The 20,379-nt window shown below is 39.3% G+C and overlaps 1 pseudogene; it reads right to left on the bottom strand.

Annotated features, from left to right (window-relative positions):
* Positions 1–20,379, bottom strand: part of LOC144797978 (polyunsaturated fatty acid lipoxygenase ALOX15B-like) — a 68,568-nt pseudogene that overhangs the window by 31,603 nt on the left and 16,586 nt on the right.

Here is a 20,379-nt window from a genome sequence, read left to right as displayed (position 1 = left end):
TTTTACCAATGACCGGATCACTCTTTACAATATGCCAGTGTTTTCTCAGAATCTCCCGTACCTTGCCTGCCTCTGTGCTGTATGTTGTTATCATCCCGACATTACTCGACGCTAGGTTCTCTTTAGTTTTTACTTTCTTTTGGGTCAAGAGGGTCTCCCTGTTCCTTGCTCTAGCTTTCTCTTTTGCCACCAGTAGTACCTGGTCTGAGTATCCCCTGGCTTTGAATCTCTGTGTCATGTTGGTCTGCTCTTTCAAGAAAGCAGCTTCTGAGCTGCAATTGCGCTTAGCCCTTAGGAACTCTCCATAAGGGATACTGTCCTTAAGATTGTTGGGGTGGTGGCTTCTAGCATGTAGGATGCTCTTGCCTGAGGTTGGTTTCCTCTATAGGCTGGTTTCGAAAGCTCCCTCCACAACCTTAACTTTAAGCTCCAGAAAATCCATCTCTGTTTGGTCAACCTTATTGGTGAATTTCAGATTGATCTTATTCCTATTTATACTCGCAAGAAATCTATTCAATTCAGGTTTGGGTCCATCCCAGATCAGGAAAATATCATTGATATACCTGGTGTAAAAGGCAATGTGACGTGTGAGATTGGTGTTGTCCTCAGACCAAAGGACCTGTTCTTCCCACCAACCCATCAGCATGCAGGCAAAGCTCGGAGCAAAACAACTTCCCATCGCCGTTCCCACCTCTTGCTTATACCACATGTTGTCAAACATAAAGAAATTATTTGTTAAACAAAATTCCAACATTTCAATCAGCATCTCAGTTTGTTGAAGGAAGAAAACATACCTATCCCTCAAGAAATGTCTACACGCTTTTAGGTCATCACTGTGTTTGATACACGTGTAGAGTGAAACCACATCTACTGTTACGAACCAGAAACGCTCCTCCCATCTGATCACCTCTACTTTAGTAATAAAATCCATACTGTCCCTGCAGTACGAGGGGAGGTCGAGGACATGCAGGAAAAGGAAGGTATCAAGAAAGATAGAAGTGCTTTCAAGGAGACTGCCATTGGCAGATACGATGGGCCTGCCAGGAGGATTTTTATCGTCCTTGTGGACCTTTGGAAGCATATAAAACGGAGAGACTGGCTGTTTCACACACAAGAATCTAAATTCTGACTCTGCTAGTAGGTTCCTTTCTCTCCAACCCTTGAGTTTCTCATGGTACAGGGTAATGCTGGCTGTGTATTCCTCTCTATTCGATTTCCTGTAGTTGCCTGAAAGTTCTAGCTGTCTGCTAGCCTCCTGTTTGTACAAATTTACATCCCACAGGACAACATTGCCGCCTTTGTCTGAAGGCTTAATTACACAGCAGGGGTCAGCATTGAGCGTGCCGAGAGCATTCCGCTGGTCAGTAGAGAGATTATGCGCATGTCTATTCTTACTCCTCTCCCATAAAGAGAGGAGATCTCTCGTGACCACATCATGGAAAGTCTCTAGGTTATCATGTGGGGTGATTGGAATAAAGGTGGATTTGGGTCTATGGTTTGTTGCACTCCGTCCTCCTACACACAAACCCATCCAGTCCAGTATTTCAGAGTCACTCAAACCACTCACATCTTCACCACACAATTCTAGTGCGCTTGCCAAACTCTCAACATCCTGTATCTGCAAATATTATATATTGTTATATATATATTCCAACACTTTCCCTCGAGAAAGAAATCAAGCATGTCGCACTCCGACATTCGTTTTTCAAAGCTAGTTAAGCATATTTATTTCTCATCACTCCCAAGTTGAAAACACAAACCAACGCGTTTCGATCTCCCCTGAGATCTTGTTCACGGTAATGCCCCCCTGGCTATGACCCTTATTTTAAGAGCCTTAATGCTCACATCATTTCCTGTAGTCACATTATGGGGCATTATGGGATTTGTAGTGACATGTCAAATCAACACACCAATTGTTCTACATTATTCATTAAAGTGAAAAAATTGATAAAACTGACCTTTTAAAATAACATTGAAACAAATTGCAGCATTTGATTACAGACATACTTCACATTGAATGATTTCCCTCATTGTTCGTGAGTATGGTCGCCCATTCTCCAATCGTATTTAGTTTTAAACCTTTGTGTGATGCATTTAAATTTGGTTTACTTTGAGAAGTTTGATACAAAAACCAACAAATAGCACCGTTGGTATCACAGTGACCTATTAATGCCTCCAGTGGCCATAGTTTATTTGCTTAATTTGCCCTTTTACTGCTACCCTTTCTCATTATATCTCACTCCTCTAGTGGACCTAGATTACTAATTGGGTGGATGTATTCAGGCCAATTTGCTATCCTATCTTTCTCCTTTATCTCACATCCTCTAAAACTGAGCTATACACTTTTACCAAAACCAAAGACTTATTGCTGTGTGCAAAAAAAGTAATAATAATCAATAATACATCATAAATATTACTGTTTCCTGTGATACTAACTCTTATTTTTCCTACATTATGCTATTTACAAATGTCCATATATAGAGAGTTCTTCATAGATTTCCTTACATCATCTCATTTACAAATGTATGTATAATTCCTCACTCTGGTTCAGTCTGAGCGAGATATAATGAGAAAGGGTAGCAGTAAAAGGGCATTACTTTTGACAAGACTGGTAGCATTTGTCATCATTGTGAATGGGCTTACTTTACAATGAAAGAGACCATCCTGGCCATTGACACCATAAGTGCTGGAAAGGCCCCAGGCCCAGATAATATTCCTGATGATTTATTGAGGTAGGATAAATCTTTTTGAGCACCTCACGTGACTTACGGTCATAAAGCATTAATTTTTTACCATCACTTAAAGGGAGGAAGGATTTGATCGACAAATGGGTTGGGATCCCCTTCGTAAATGTTGATACAAATATTTATTAAGGTCAGGCCATAGTCTAAGGAAATGGGCTGCATTTCTAAAAAAAAATATTGTTTTATGAAAAAGCAATCACAGACACAGGGGGCAAAATTAGGATCACGGGCGATCGCCACCGCCTGCATGGCGGTGGCCATCCGCCCGTGATCCCACCCCGCCCACCACCAAATTCCCCCCGCCATATTACTATGGTGAGGGGACCACGGCAGACGGAAAGACCGTCCGCCGCTTTTCCGCCCGGTCAACGAGTTGACCAGGAGGAAAAGGGTTTAATATGGTGGCGTTGTCTGTTAGACATCCATATTACTATGCAGGCAGAGGCATGCAGTGTTTGACATTGGGGGCCCGTTGCGGGCCCCCAGGGACTCTGAGGGGTGGGGGATGCACATGGGGGTTCCATTGGTACCCCCCATGCACAACATGGCAGGGACCGCGCGGTGCCTGGCATGTTGTGCATGGAAGTTCACAACATGACTTCCTGGCATTGTGGCGGGCGGTGCTGAGTGCACCGCCCGCCACAATGACAGGAATGTAGGATGCGCCTGCCACTGTGGTAGGCACATCCTAATTGCCCCCGCGGGACCCCCGCCCTTATGGCGGGCGGCCCCGTTTCCCGATAGGGTGTTGTCCGCCCGCCATCCTAATGACCTCCATAGTGTTCTGCAGACCTCAGCAGTCCACCATCCCTCTGATGGCTACAATTCCCCTAAATCCCACTTTGCATTGGAACTTAGAAACTTTCAATGCAAAATATCCAGACCGCCAGTAGAAACAACCTGTTTCAGATATCCAGTATTTGAGTTCATGGCGGGAGCTACAGTTTCAGCAGCGATCAGCACATGGTCTTCCAGCAGTGGGGCAACAATTTCAGGAGAACTTGGTAGAACGCATATGTTGTGCAGCACTGAATGCAAACTCATGGACTGCTTGCAATCTTGTGGCCAGAGGGTTATATCTTCCAATCAATTAGCAGAAAACATATATGCAACATGAAGTGCCAGTCCCTCAGCTGCTTCTGTGATCTTCCGGCAGAGAATCGATGTCGTCCATGGCACACAGCTGAGGAAATTCTCTTCTCAACAACAACAGCAAGTCATTTTATCAGTGCTCTCTCTTAGCACACTTTCTCACAGAGTCTCCATATTGCTGCCGATAGTGCCCTGCTCGCCATCACCTTAATGCATTGATTAGTTACACAATATTGAGAAATGCATATTTTGAAGGTCTGTTGTAAGACAGAACCTTTTGCTTTTTCAAAATATATATTCCACCTATAGTTGGTTTTGGTTCAGTCTCCTTTAGATATTGACCTTTTTGGATCGAGACCTTTTGACCATTTTAAATCACATCTTGACACAGAAGTGGTTTCATCTCATTGACTTTCTATTCTATGTTTGGGTGCATCCTTTAGATCACTGACATAATATTGATCCAACAAATAGTGAATACACAAGTATTGGAAATTAATATCAAGTACAAAAATATCGGCTTTGTATACCTAAATATAAAAATCACAAATATCAAGCACACAAAGATCATTGTTAAAAGCACAGATTTTTAGGGATATAACAAAAAAGTCAGAAACTCAAATATCGTCACCTATAAATAAACATATAACATGTCAAACATATATATTACCCCAATATCAACAACAATATTATCACCAAAATAACTAATAAATCCTTTAAAAATACACCCAAAAAACTATTTTAACATAAAACAATTACTTCAACTAGACACAAAGGGCCCCATTACGAAGCACCCCCCACCGTAACAGAGAATGGGACTGACCGCAAGAGGTGCAAACGAGGCAAATTAGGATGCGCCCAGCGGGAGGTGCTGTTAAAACCACCCACCACAATGTTAACGGTGCATGTTGTGCATTACAATGTACAACGTGACAGGCACTGCGCGGTGCTTGCCAGCTTGTATAAGGCAATGAAGGGGTGTACCAGTGCAGCCCCCAATGTCATGGCGATCCGCCCACCATCATAATAGGCCCCCAATATTTGTAAAAGATATCTATAAATAAATTTAATATTACATCAACCAGTAATTAAACATTCACCCCAAAAAATCATACACCTAAAATACATACAATAAAACAGTAAAAGCATTAACAATAACGATAAACATTTAAGAACAAACATAAATATAAATTACTATATAAACAAATGCATTGGCACGCAAATAAAAGAAACTATATATTTTACTAAAAAAAAGAAAACATAAGTTAGCGTTTACTAAACAAGGACTCAATTGATAAAAATAAATGTAAACTATAGTAAACCAACCAATAAAATAACACTATGCACAACTTTAGCCAATAAAATCAAACAATTAAACCAACAATATAAAAGGCATGTTAATTAAAAAACTATATACTCCAAAAATGACAAACATTGCAAGAGGAGGACATTCTGCCAGATTCTCACCAAAAAACAAATAAAAAATTAAATGAAATATCTCAACAACTACATAATAAAGTATGTAATACTTGTATTTAAACTAAGAATTTCCTGTGATTAAACTAAAAATATAATTTAGGAAATAAATTGTAACATACTCTGTAACTTTGATCTTTTTACATAGACTACTTAAAAAACAACTTCCAAACCAACAAACTGACAGAAAATATCAACTATAACAAAGCACCAAGAACATATAATAAGGTATGTGTGTATGAATAATAAATTATAAACTCTCCCAAAAAGAGACACACAATAAGCCTAGACAAAAGCAATAAAATGCCTTTTTATAATTATTCTAACTTTTTTCTCTTTCTACAAAAAATATGCACCTGCTCCATGTTAAAACATGCTCAACACAAAAGCTGCAAAACCATGCAAAACATCAAAGTAATAAAACGAACTACGAGTAACTACATCTTTTAACATATGAACAGCAAAAGTTAATTTGCAATATATATTTGAACTATATACTAATTATATATACAATGGCTGAAGCTGCCGAATCTAGCACTTCACAGAAAGGTAAGCAATTATCAAAATCACATGGGCTACACCTAAAGCCTTGAAAGTGCAACCACAGAAACTATAAACTCAAAATGTACTGAATAAAAGAACACAACCACTCCCCAAATGTGACAAAAATAGAAGTTGGAGAAATCTTACACAATATAAGTGAAGCAAGCACTTGCTCCCATGCACTCACAAGCAAAATACTCAAAGAAATACAACCAAAAGTCCCCAAACACATAACAGGCCGGAAGATGGACCACCAAACTTTGAATCAGGACATAAGTGTAGAATACTTCAATAACAGCCAATTCGCTTTGGAAACAAAAAAAATGAGAGCACTAGCCTATGTCCATGTCACAGAAGTAGCCAACCGCTATAATTTACTAATATTAAAAGCTGTTACTACCTACAAAATAAAGACATACTTAAGGCCCACCAGCGTAAGCATGTGTATCGCCCGCTCAAGGAGCCAGTCAATGCATCAGTAGCAGCCATAATCCCTGCCTGCCAGACTCTGCCATAAGGATTATGATGTCCCTCGCCACCAGCCATTTCATGGCGGTTTACCCACCATGAAAAGTCCGTCGGAAAGGGACATTGGGGGCCCCTAGCGGGCCCACCACCCCCTGTGCCTTACTTTTGGGTGTCTGCCATATGGTGCCGGAATATCTAATGTGTGCCCTTTTTGCATTGTGCCGGGTGCTGCAGCCAGCAGCATCCACCTAAATGCAAAAGATAGGCATTGTGACCACCGTGGTGGTGGTCTCATCGTAATGCCTATTTTGGGACCTCCAACAGCCTGTAAGCCGGTCCCGTTTTCCGATAGGGTCGTGGGCAGACATAAGTCCATCTGCCATCCTAATCAGCCCCTTAGTCCCCTAATGGACTATTTCGAAGCCACTTGGCTTTGCAGACTTCATCAGTCAGGACACAGACTCCAAGCCACATTCCAGATACCTTAGTGGAATGTCTATGACAGCACCTTCGCATAGGAGGTCAAAACAAACAAAGGAGTGGAAGGATGGCTCAATGCCTTCCAATCCACTTTAGAAAGAACTAAAACTACATTATACATATTTATTGAAGCATTACAAAAAGAGCAAAGAAACTAAAAGACCTTAAAAAATGCCACTATTTAAAGTCATGTTTTAGGGTGAACAAGGGAACCTGCAAGGTAAATAAGGACCTTGGGTATCACATTTTTATTGCATATTTACACGTTAAACCATTGTGTTAGAACCAGTGTGAATATTGTTGATAGAAAGCTTGTCATTTAATATCATTGTCCATAAGTTTCTTCTGTTTTTGCCTGAAATTCTAATGTCCAAATGTAATTATCTTGCAGGTAGAACACAGGACTGTGTCCCACTCTTTTTCTTTGTGTGTTTTTGAATATGCTTAACAATTCTTGTAATTAATAAATTGTTTGTCCAGCTGGACATCCGGTAATATAGCACTGATCCTAGTCTATATTCATTATTTTGATAAAAATGTTATTTAAGGATCTTTGTTTGCAATAAAAACTATTTAAAGTCATACTCTTCCTAAATAGCAAAGGACTATATTATTTAGAAAGGATAGCAAAAGCATATTTGACAATAAATATCAATCTATCAAGAACCTCAATAACTGCAACAAACTCAAAAACAACAAACCAAACCCTTTTTTCTTAATAATAATAAAAATATGTATATTTAATATTAAATAATTATACCAATAATCAAACTGCCAAAATAAAAACAAATTCAATATAGCACATCGAATAAATACAACACATATTCCAAACAATTCCACATAATAATACCATACACATAACATAAACAATGTATTACAATTTCCACCTACAAAAAGTAAGAAATAAAACTTACTGTTTTGTAGCTGAAGATCTTTCTCGTCTTAACAAAAAAGAGCAGTCCCCCAAAAAGACAAAGAAAATAAATCCGAAAAGTTCCCCCGAAAAATTCAGAAATATAAACAGGGCAATCCAAATCCCTCAAAGCAATCTAAAGTATGTTGGTTCCATAAAAAAAAACGGTCCGGCAAACCCGAAAAAAAAACCTAAGTAAAAACCATTGGTTTCTAATAAACCAAAACTGATTTCCTTTAAAAAAAAATTATTAACTCCAAATTCTCAAAGAAAGTGTTCCCATCCCAAAAATCCACATAGATAACATTTAATCCTCAAAACATAAAGAACACCATTTAATTTAACATAAAACATTCATGCATTCATATAACAATGTAGTCAGTCAGTCAGTCAAAATACTTTTATTCGATTAATAAAAATAAAAAAAAGACATGAATACAAATACATCACAGGGAATAAACAGTAGCGGTCAAATGGGAACAGATATGACATTTATATAAATAACACTTAATTAAAACACAATTAAAATGTTTCTCAGCGTTACATTTAAAAACAAACAACTAATTCCTATGCTAGGGGAGAATGCCCTGAGACCTACGGCGACTATTATTAACACGAACACACGCTACCAAGTAGCTTGCTACATGAAAAGTGACTTGTGCGCTAGATAGGAGGTGCAAGAACAATAGTGCGGGCCTCACCTGGGTGAAACCCGCCTCCCTCAAAATTGGCAGGAGGTATTTTTTCCTAATTTCTGCGTAGTGGTCACAAAACATCATAAAATGTAGTGCGTCCTGTGTTGAAAAATTGTCACAGTCACAGGGTTTAGCCTTATCTGGATTGGTCCATGTAGGGAAGGAGCCAAGCATAAAATGTATTAAGTTAAAACGAAATCTTGTTAGGAGAAACCGATGAAACGGTCTCGTTACCAAAATAAGATAGGGGTTGAGACCAGGGGCAGTTAAAAGTGCATAGTTTCTTCTCACAAGAGGTTTCTCCATCTCCGTTGCCTCCAGCTCAACAGTAAGTAAATTTAACAGAGTAATTTTAATCTTCCTCACGTCTTCTCTTTTGATACATCCTGGGGAGTGAAAAAGCTCTGGTCTACCTAATTTCGTGAGCATAACCTTGATATAGGCCAACCATGGGATCTTATGAACTTTGTCCAAAGCAAGGCAATCCTTGAGGATCATGTGATTAAGGGAGATTTCCTGGTTAAGCCAGGTTTTAATCCAGCAAATGACATGGGCGGATTTCAGTAAATCTGTGACAAAACCCAGCCCTAGCTCTGAGTGCGTTGAAAAGGTGGGGGTGGCCAGTGGAACGGAGAGGAGAGATCTTAAAAATGTATTCCCCACCTTTTGGATGTTAACTTGATTTATATACCCCCAGATAGCAGAACCGTAGGTGGCTATCGCCAGACATCTGGCTTTGTAAACTTTAAGTATAGCCTCCATTGGTTTGGTTCCCAGCCGTTTGGCGAATCCCAGCAAAGCCGCAGATGACCTGGCGACTGCATTGCTTTTAGACTTTAATTGGGGGCACCAGGTTCATTTCTCATCAAAGATGACACCCAAATAAGAGAAATTGGGAACCCTCCTTACTTCTTCCCCTCACAGAAGAAGGATCTGAATCTCCTTTTCCTACTACAGGCACCCACCACCATTACCTGGGATTTAGCAGTGTTGATTTTCAGATCTAATGATGACATAAAGTCACCAAAAGAGGCAAGCAGTCTATTCAAGGCAACCCCCGATCGGGCTAAGAGGACCGTGTCGTCCGCGTATAGGAGAACCGGAATATTGGTTACTCCTACACGCGGTACGTCCACAGTGGCCTCTGCTAGTGCTGGCTCCAAAGCGTTTATATATAATGTAAAGAGAAGGGGGGCCAGGATACATCCTTGTAACAATGTAAAAAAACACAAAGCAACAAAATAGTGCAAAACATCTAAATATACCAATAAAAAACATACTTTTTAAAAAAAATTAAATATTATTTTTTTATTTTCTAGAAAATTGAAAAAGATGTGTTATTTAACATAACATTTAAAAATAATAAAACAATAAAAATAATATAATAAATACATTTTAAAATTCAAAACAATTAATGTACACATCTTTAAATTATTAACCTAAAATGTAAAACTAAAATACCTAATTTTCCAAAATCTCCCCACTCATACGATAATACCCCAACATCCTGCAACTAAAAAAAACAATAATGAATTTCAAACATTAACAAAAATTAATAAATAAAAAATATAAAAAATAAACACAAAATAAAAAAGTCATAAACACATATATTAAAAATAATACAATATATTACATACTAATTAACACAAAAATATTATTATGTAAATGTATTGCGACTTATATAGCGCACCTATCACCCGAAGGTATCAAGGCGCTTGCTTAGGGAACCCGTCCTGGTATTCCCCTGTGAGATACCCCGGCAGGGTATCCACAAGGTGAAAGCCAGGCATCCCGCCGCGAGGGGCCGTAGTGGAGATTAAGCAAGCTATTGCCCAGAGTCGCAGAGTGTGACCCCATGAGTCGAGTAGGCACCGGAGCAAGAATTGTCGAGTCCGTGGAATTTTTGAGCCCGAGACCCGTCAAGGAGGGGAATCAAACCCTGGTCCACGGCCGATCTCAGCTTCCGGGTCTGCCGCCTCTAACCACTGAGCCACGCTTCTCCACTATGCAACCATGTTTACTACTTCGATATTTTTGACAATTATATTAAAAACAACACTTGTCCAGAATATATTTAAAGTTCCAATATTCTTAACAATATTTCTGTAGCACAATATTTTGTATTCGATATTTTATCCAAAAACTGCACCTTTCTGCATTTTTTATAATGCATGAGTGACTGTTTTAGATCTGGAAAGTACTATCAATGATCGCTTTCTGTCACATTCAATATGGATACACCAGGCATGCCCTTTATTCATAATACAATCTTTTCTGTATTTTCTGTACTGTAGCATCTTTTTTACACATGCCTTTGTGGGCGCTCAAGAGTGCACCTCAGCAGACCAAGCGCTTATTGAGTCTAAATGGGACATGTGAATGTTTAGTGTTCTCATCTAGTTTATTGGCTCAATATCCCCTTTTTGCCTTTGCTGGTAAAGGTGAATGCTCACTAGCCAATCCATGAGTTTGTCTTGTAACCTAACATGTATTTGTAAAGCACACGTTCACCACGAAGGGTATCTTGTAGGACTACCAGGGCCTTAACAGTAAAAATTGACTTTGGGAGTTTGTCACTCCTGTAACATGGTAACATTAAATTTCTATGTGTCCCATCTTTAAATACCATACACTATACCATGTATATTACAAGGCCTATACAAGGGTGACTTATTAAAAATGAAATGGAAAGTTTTTCCCTTGTCAAAACAGTTGTTTTGACAGGTTTGGGTGCAGATTTCAACTATAGCAATCAGGCTACACCAGGAGGCCTGATGCTATCTTTTCCCTGTTACACTAGTGGATCGCACAATAAGTGCACAATACGTTTCACATTTCACAAGTTACATATAACTTTCCATGCTATGGGTATAGCTTCCACACCATTTACTATTGCCTTATAGAAAAGTTTAATATGCCAATAAGGATATAACCAATTTCCATATGTTTACAGCTCAAAGCAGATTGATTGGCAATAGACAGCAGTGTCCTAATGTGCAGTGTCTTAAAACAAGCACAACAATTCAGCAAAAATGGGTGTGACCGAATAAAAAGGGACATTTTATATGCAACTCATCACTGTAAACAACAAATAATCCAACACCACAGACTAACAAATCATGCCTCACCTCTCGATGGCTGACCAGATCTTCAAACCATCATCTCTGTAGTTAAAGCTGGCAAGGACTCAACGCCACGAGATTTGATATCATCAGCAATGCACATGGAAGTGTAATTTACATTCTCCATCTCTCGTGCTATCAGCTCAGCAATACCAGCTACCCCAATCGCCGTGTTCTGTGGATGGAAATTGAAGTTTTTTGTGAGGTCTCCTTTCAATGGTTCTCCTGCCTGGTTAATTCATAGACTAAATTCACCAATTTATACACTTTTGGCATTGTGTTCCTCTCTATATATATAGGAAGGATGCCAATATTTTGCTTGTGTAGCTTATTTGACTGTTTTAGACATGACTGGTTCTGTCTAATGTGTACGTTTTGATGCACTATCACTGAGAGTGTGTCCAAGTTCAAAACTAACTGATGTGTGAAATGGTGTCTGATGTTTTGTTGAGGTTTTGTGTTATCTGCTAATAGTCGATGCAGTGTCTACATTGAAGCTTTTTTATAATACACTGACTCTGAAAAATGTCACATCTCCAGTTCATTAAAAGATTAGGGGGCATATTTCCAAGCCTGGCGATATCTGATTATCGCCGCTTTAGCGGTCATTTTCAGCCTCTAAGCGGCGATAATTACATCGCTCTATTAGCAAGCTGTCGCTAACTGATGTTAGAGACAGCTTTGAGGCGATAGCGAGCGGTTTGAGGCCCGCTTTGCATGTTAGCGATATTTATCGCTAATGACATGCAAAGTGGGCGAACCCAAACTGTTAGCGACTGAAAACAGTTGCTAACATCGCTATCGCCTATTAGCAAGGCAGGCGTAGTGATGGAAATATTCACGCTAAGCACGAATATCTCCAAAAACTAACACCTGCTCAGACCAGTTCTTAGCCATTAAGATGTATGTCACCACAACGCATACTTTTACAACGCATACCTTTACAGCGCATTTTTTTACAACGCAACATCCATTACAACGCATTCCATTACAATGCATGCCATTACAACGCATCTTTAAAAACTACCTTTACAACGCATTCCACTACAACGCATACTACCTTTACAACACATACCATTACAATGCATACCATTACATTGCATGTATTGTAAGTATTGGATAGTGTAGGGGTAAAATTTACTATTCTAACTCCAGGGGGGTGCAACAGTAGGGTACGTGTTGGATAGTGTAGGGGTAAAAATGACTATTCTAACTCCAGGGGCTGCAACAGTAGGGTAAGTGTTGGATAGTGTAAGGGTACTATGTATGCGTTGTAATGGTATGCGTTTAAATGACTGCTTTGTAATGACATTCGTTGTAGTGGTATGCGTTGTAGTGACATGCGTTGTAATGGTTGCGTTGTAATGGCATGCGTTGTAATGAATGTTGCATTGTAAAAGTTTTGTTGTAAAGGTAGTGTGTTGTAAAAGTTGTGTTGTAAGTGTTGTTCCCCTAGCCATTATATCCAATGGGAGGTGGATATAATGGCTAAGACCCTGTTAGCGATAATGCGTGAATATCGCTGTATTCTCAGCGATATTCTTGGATTTTGCCGCTATCGCCGGAAATGTTATCGCTTTTGAGATAAACGTTGCTAATAGCACGTTATCGCAGCGATAAAATCCGGCGATGCTTGGCGATAGGAAAATTGTCGCTAAGCCTATTTAGCGAGAGCTTTCGCTAGTTGTTGGTAATAGGCCCCTAATTTTGTATGTTGCAGCGCACAATTGCCCACACTTGTACATCACTAAAACTAAAATATAACTGATACCTGACACACGAAATGAACGTGCACTTTGCATGGGTCTTACGTGTCTTAATGATTCCTGTACATCTTGCAACTGACACTGCTGATGCAGAGAGTTTTGCTATAAGAATTTATAGTTCTCACATAGAATATTTACTTATGTCGAAGGAAATGCACTTTATGTTTAACCTAGAATCAGTCTTCATTAAATAAGAGATGTTTTGACTGAATTGGAAAACAATTTCTTTATGTGGATTGATAAAGGGCCTGACATGTATCAATAAAGTTTATATGCTTCATTACAACTAAAAGGATTTACTAATGCAATGAGTGCTATATTGAAAAGCGAAACATTTGCAATGTGTAGTTTCCTCTACAAACCATCGTCATTACTTCAATGCTGAGGCTATACACATGATTCATAAACGTGTGCTAATTTGTCTTTGTAACTGCAAGAAATGTCGTTCGTAGCTTTAAATGATCCTTATGTGTGTAGGATATCAAAAAAGATCAAACGTTAAAGTTTCATCAATGCATACATTAATGTTTACATGTATGTACTTTCAAATGTAGTTCCTAGATATACTTGCTGCGGTGCAATTTCATTGCTTGTTATATGATTTATGCAGCATAAATTAAAAGTATTAAAGAAATATTATATACGTATATGCTTAAATGTGCACAAGTATATTAAATGTGCATTATTCATTTAATGTCTTAAGTTAGCAGTTTTCACTCTTAAGGGCTGAATTTGTGTGCCACGGGAACCTACTGTGCGTATGTATTTTTGCTGACTTGCTTTCATTGCAGGTGTTCCCATGAACTGCTAGTTCAGAATCGATTAATTTCTTGTAACAGCAAAAGATACATACCTGGGAGCAAATTTCAATGCTGAAAACATGTGAGAGACCCGTAGTCAAACAATGGACTTTGGTGCTAAATCCTGAGCGTGTGACCAAAACAGTGTTCTCATATCTAGTGTGGGATTTTTTCACCTGGTGAAGTATGTAGCATGGGAATCCATACAGACATTGACAGAAATATATTTGACTTATATTGATGATGCAACCAAAGGGGTGTTGCCCACAGACTCTATTGATTATAACGTATTGTTGCACTAGTGGAGGGAAAGCAGAACGCAGAATGCAGATGACTTCAGACTTTCTTGCTGAACTCCCATGCGAAACGCCTTACTGCAGATTCTATGCAGAACCTTCCTTAGACTCTGACATGAACCATTTCCCAAATCACATTGCCCCTTGATTGGACTTTTAGAGACTCTCACCTATGTTCCATTAATTTCGTCAAGTATGGTTTAGACCAACCCTTTCCGACCCGTTGGAGACTCCTGAACTATCTTCTCAAATGCTATTGCTAAAACTACTCATACTCTTTTTCTGTAGCATTGCCTGAACTTCAGAACTTTGAGCACTCATGTACCTTAAACTGTATCTTAAAGATTTAGACTGCTAATGCATATAAAGTTAGATTGTATTGAACGTGTAAAAGATCCTTATGCTATTATTTTGTATTGAGGCTTCAAAGTTGCTTGTATGTCTGATTCTTGTTTGCCTAAACCTTTTCAGGAGGCCTGGCCTCCCTGTTGGCACGCTGTACCTATATAGTCTGATCTTAGGAGATATATATCTGAATCTGATCTCTAACATGTAATGAACACCCTTGAAGTTGGCTACCGATTTATGGTCCTCTTTGTGTAGCCAAATTGGTTGCACTGTTAATTGAATTTGATCAGACAAGTAATGCTAACTCTCTTTTCCCTCAGTGTGCGTAAGGGTCCATCAGAAGACCAAGTTGACAAATAAGTAAGTGGTGGTAAATGATCCAGTAAAGGCGGTGAATCCACAGTACCAGTTTGGCCTAGAACACAGGATCAAATGTGCTGGATCAGTAGCATAATTTTAAGCAAACAATATAGTATTTTAAGTGAAATGTCTATGTATATGTACAAGAATATATGTGCTGTATTTGATGATGCAGTAAATTCACCGCTCATCCATGTGTATGTAAAGAGACATTGCGCCTGTACCAGTTTAGGGAAAGCTTGGCTAGATGAAGGTCCTTCTCCAGGAATCAAAATGCCCACAAATCAGCATGTGGACATAGTCCCACTGGAATTATATTGAACGAACAAGGCACACAAGCAACATTGATTAAGAAGAAAGGCCAATGCCACTGTCCATAATCTAGGCTACAAAGGATGTGATGGTGACAATCTACGAGCTAGCATGAGACTAGCTCTCACTTACATAATGTGCAGTTCATATGCACGCTCTACAGATCATGGCTTAGCTGGTTTATGCTTGGTTGAGAGGTGTCAATTTAAAGGACAGGGAAAGAATATTCCCTTTTTTAGGATCTGTAAGCCTTTCTTACAGGTTGGAATAGCTTATTTTCCAGAGGTATGTGTTGTTATTCTGTGGACAAAAGCATAAGCTGCAAAGCCTCCAGTCTCCATGTCATGATTCCTGAGAGTTTTCTCTCTTTTGAGTGTTAACAACCCAAACCTGTAGCATCAGATGCACGCCTTGACAATTCAGGTATTTCTGGATGTCAGTCTACTGCAGAGGTATCCTCAAATACTTCATGAGAAGCAAGTGGTGAGATAGATGTATAGGCAGGGGATATCTACTAGGATTGTTTTCTTCTTGTACAAACACCTGTCTGTGAGGCTTGAAAAAGGCCAATCAATAATCTCTGCATTATATGGAAGTGGACTGGGAAGCTTCCTATTTAGGCTGTCACTCATATAAAAATGTGGCAGCAAAATTACTTGTTTAGTAAATAGAATGAAATAACCAGCCAGTGGCAATGTGCGTAATGATGTTTGCTATAGTGAAGAAAAGAGCATAAGTGAGTGAAAAAGCAAATCTAACTCCAAGCAGGTCCTATTGATTTTTGTTTACCAGAATCCGTGTTCCACATCATGATATCATAGCTCTAATTCCATTCACCTCAAGCTGGGTATGATGGCTCAGTAGACAAATCCATCCACATCATGCATCTTTGTGTTTGACCTCATGGCCACAGGTTTGAAATCTAACAATTCCATTTAACATTTCATCCATCTGAGGTCGACAAAATGAGTACCGTTGAGTTACAGCACCAAGAGGCCGAAGTATGAATGCACATTTTACAAATGTATATACTATGTTATGTATGTTTATCAGGGTCTCTTTTGGATGCCAGCCACAGAGGCGGCCTTCAAAGATGAGTCCCAATCTTACCTTATCGAATGACCCTCCTGGTCCAATAAGGCGATCTCTGGCAAGCACATTAATTTCCAAAGTATAGCGATGGTGAGGGATCAGAAGCTGAAGAATGACAGGAAGATACTTAGTTACTAGCAACACAGGTACAGCGTGTGCTTCATACAGATTATGAATTATCACTACCTCAGCACTTCTCTAACATATGGTTGTATACTCTTATGTTAATGTTGAGTCATCCAAGAATCTGTCATTCATGATATCCATGATGTTTTTGTCTAACATTGTTTGGGTTGCACTATAACCTTATTGATATGCTCCATCTGTATAGTGAACCAATTTACTGAGCTTGGAACTAACATTGTCTCTTTGCAGCATCTAATTAGTCTTTCTTACCTTGTAAACAGGATGAGACATTGGGAGCTGCCTCAATGTAGCAATGCAAAACACCTCTGCAAAGAGGTGTGTCCTCATGAAACGGGACAGAGCCTGGTGGGTTGCAAAATTGGAGCTCCACACCCACACTTGGGAAGCAACCAGTCCCACTCATTATCACTGGGCAGGAAGATGGGGTTCTCTAGATCAGGAGTCTGTTTTAACTGCAAAGAAAGATGCACAAAGAACGAGTTACTAGAAATTAGTATTTACTGAGCAAGCAGCTGCTGTTAGAACATAGCTCAACAGAACAACACATTAGACTTGGATGTTTGCTAAAACAAGATCCCAAGAACAATGTAACTTTCTAACATTTCATTTTCAATAGTTCTCAGAATTCTCACTGAAAATGACAGAGTTGACAAATAATCAGATTCGAATGTGAGACATGAATGCTAAACCCACAGCTATATGGGATAAAGGCATTGGAAACGTTACCTCTCATCAAGAGCTGCTCAAATTAGGCAACTGTCCACGCACATATGGATTGAGTCCATTGGGAACTTTGAACTCCGAAAAGTAAATCGAAGCAGCATTGGAACAAGGAAGGCACACAAACATCTTCTTGTGCTTGCATAGGAACCAATTCAAGGTGTTTTGAAATAAACAGATTGACTTACTCTTTCAAATTGAGTAAATCAGCTTACTCCCAGAATATTCTTTATGAATCAGGCAGTAAGCAAGAAGGTTCTCTTGTAAAATTTAACTGTCTTCTAGACGTCATTGGTTCTTACATTTTGGGAAAGTACCTTTTCTATTTATGGGTAATGGTTTCTCTGTAGAAGTTTTTGTAAAACATTTTATTTTGGCTACAGGAAAGAAGAGAGGAACAAGGAGCCTGAGAAGTAAGCAGGACAGCGGTTACCTACAAAATGAGAAAGAAAAAGAAGACAAGACATGGGCTTCTTGTCAGGAAATCAACAGCCAGATTAGATGAAAACATCATCTTCCATAGGTGCTGCAACATGTTCTGAAACTGAGCACAGATTAAAAAAAGAGGTGTGTGTGCTGATGTGGGCTCTTGGCACTAGAACACATTGTATGCCAGAGAGATTTAGTGCCAAACTCAAAACTAGAAGTTTCTCTGGTATTTGTATGTAGTTAAAGACGCAAGTGCCTAGTGGAGAATGTCATTATGAGTGAGGATGTTGAATTGCTTTATTTCTTGATCACTCTCCAGTCCCAAACAAGATCTGTCAGGAATACGGAAGTTTGTGTTCTCCATCAGTGTGTCATGTGGCACATTGATGCAGTCAAATTTCTGAGACTCCACAATACAACCTAATTATGGACTGGCTTTGGGGATTGTGGAGTGGTGGCTGGGGGAGGCAAAGGTGGGTGGAGCCACAGGGTAACAGATACTGGGCAAGCAAAAAAAGCCATAACTTTGCCAGAGGTACTGGACACATCTGGGTCAGTAACAGCTGCAAAGATTTAGGCACCAGGCACCGCTTTACAATTTTTCTGCCAAAAGTAGTTGATGGGTTCTGTATTCCAATCTTGTAGTTTGCACCATTTGCATTCCCTGCAACCTTTTTTGTTTCACTCCTCCATTGTTCCCTTGGGCAGTTAGTGTTAACTCTTTCTTCTGCAGGCACTCAGATTTGCCAGATGCCCTTCCAGAATTCTCCAACTTCAATACTCGTAGTCATCCTGGCTCCCATCATCTTGACTATTAGAAGGGGACCTTCCTATTCTGTTTCTGGACTGTATCCTGCACCCTTATATGATTACAGGGGGTTCTTGTCAGTTCATTGCACACAGAAGGTCCTTTCTTCACACCTTCCACCACCCTATTCTCCCAAGGTCAGTAATTCAAGGCTCATATGGAGCAGTTCCTTTCTGCCCATCTTCCTGCCCCTTTCCTACGTGCAGTCACTTCAGATTCTGCAGTTTTTTTATAGATATTATTTGACTGAAAGGTAAAGGAGTGGGTTTTTCACCAGAGTCTATGGCCTGAATTCCAGCAAACTTTTGTCAAAATCCCTTTGAAGTTTCTGGGTAAAGAGCTTATAAAACTCTGCATATTAAAAATCCTAAACAGGTAGCTCCATGGTACCAAGCACCTCCCGTTGTCATAAAGGCAAACCTTTGTGAATGTAGATGGATTGGTTTGTTCTTGCCAATGTTAAGACCAATAAATCTATACACTTCAAGCAACAGTTTCATCAAATATTGCCTCAGAATAACCTAATGAAGGACACTGATGGCTTACTCTTATTTACATTCACAACAATCATCAAATAACTTGAAATTTGAGGGACAATTCTGGACAAGCCGGAGGGCTCATCAAATAAAACACATTACCTGATGGCCAGGGGTATCATCTCATCCTGGGGTGAGAGGTAGAGAAGACACAAGGGAGCGGCCGTGTACTGCTGATGACCATCCAATATATTTCCCGGAATACCTTCCAATAGCTTGTTATCTACAATGAAAATCCTTCCACTCTACAAAGAGAAGAGATAGTACAGATGTAATTTAAAGAGGACATACCAACAATAAACCATCCCATGATTGCAAGATGGCATGGTTGTTCAGGTGCAGGAGATATCACACCCCTGACTGCTCACTGACCCATGAACACATTGATTCTGGATGCAACTAAATATGTAAGTCATCACTGAAAAGAATACACTTTGGAAATGTCAGTATTATCTGTACTTGAGAAGTATTCAGTTTGATACATGTGTGAGCTTTTTACAATTGGGAACTATGAGCAAACACATCTAGTAGATACCAATTCTGACACTTTAAATTAAATATTTCACTAAAATAGCCAGATTAAGAAGAAGACTGTACAATAACTTGTACATTAACAGACAGATTTCTCATCAGCATTTCTGGCTTTATATCTCCCAGATGTACTGGTGGATATGCCCCTGCCAAAGATACCCCATCTTAGAAAAGATCCATCCATGCCGGGGAGTTTACCTAAGGCAGTGTATGTTTAGAAAAAGCTGGCACGTTTATTTTCCAGTCAAGTAATGCATCTCAGGACTCGCGACTCAGCATCTTCGCAGTCTTGTGCTAGTATTTAAATAGTTGCAGTCTTTACAAATAATGCTCTGTGACTTACATGGAGCTTTGGAAGGGAAGGCTGGAGTTCTTCATGTGAGTAGATGATACCATGGGTTGAAAGAAAGGAAAGTAGCCAATCCTTATGGACATCCTTTTCCAAGATAGTGGTCTGTCTAAGATTACTGACTGAGGTTCCCTATTCAAGATGAAGTTGAGTTTTTTCCTGTGATGTAAGTTTCTGTTTGACTCACATATTAAGAAAGAATTGACAAACTGATGGATGCATGGAAAAGCATTTTCCCCTATTTTGTGTTCAATATCCACTTGCTATTATTTTTCACCCTGATTTTTGTTTTTCTGCAGTCAGAATTCCCTTTGGATGTTTTTCATGAAGTTTTTGCTTGACTCTTTTTCTG

This window comes from Lissotriton helveticus, chromosome 12 (assembly GCF_964261635.1).
Source record: "Lissotriton helveticus chromosome 12, aLisHel1.1, whole genome shotgun sequence".
NCBI lineage: Eukaryota > Metazoa > Chordata > Amphibia > Caudata > Salamandridae > Lissotriton > Lissotriton helveticus.
Note: the sequence above shows the minus strand (reverse complement) of the source record. Positions and strands in the feature narration are given on the sequence as shown.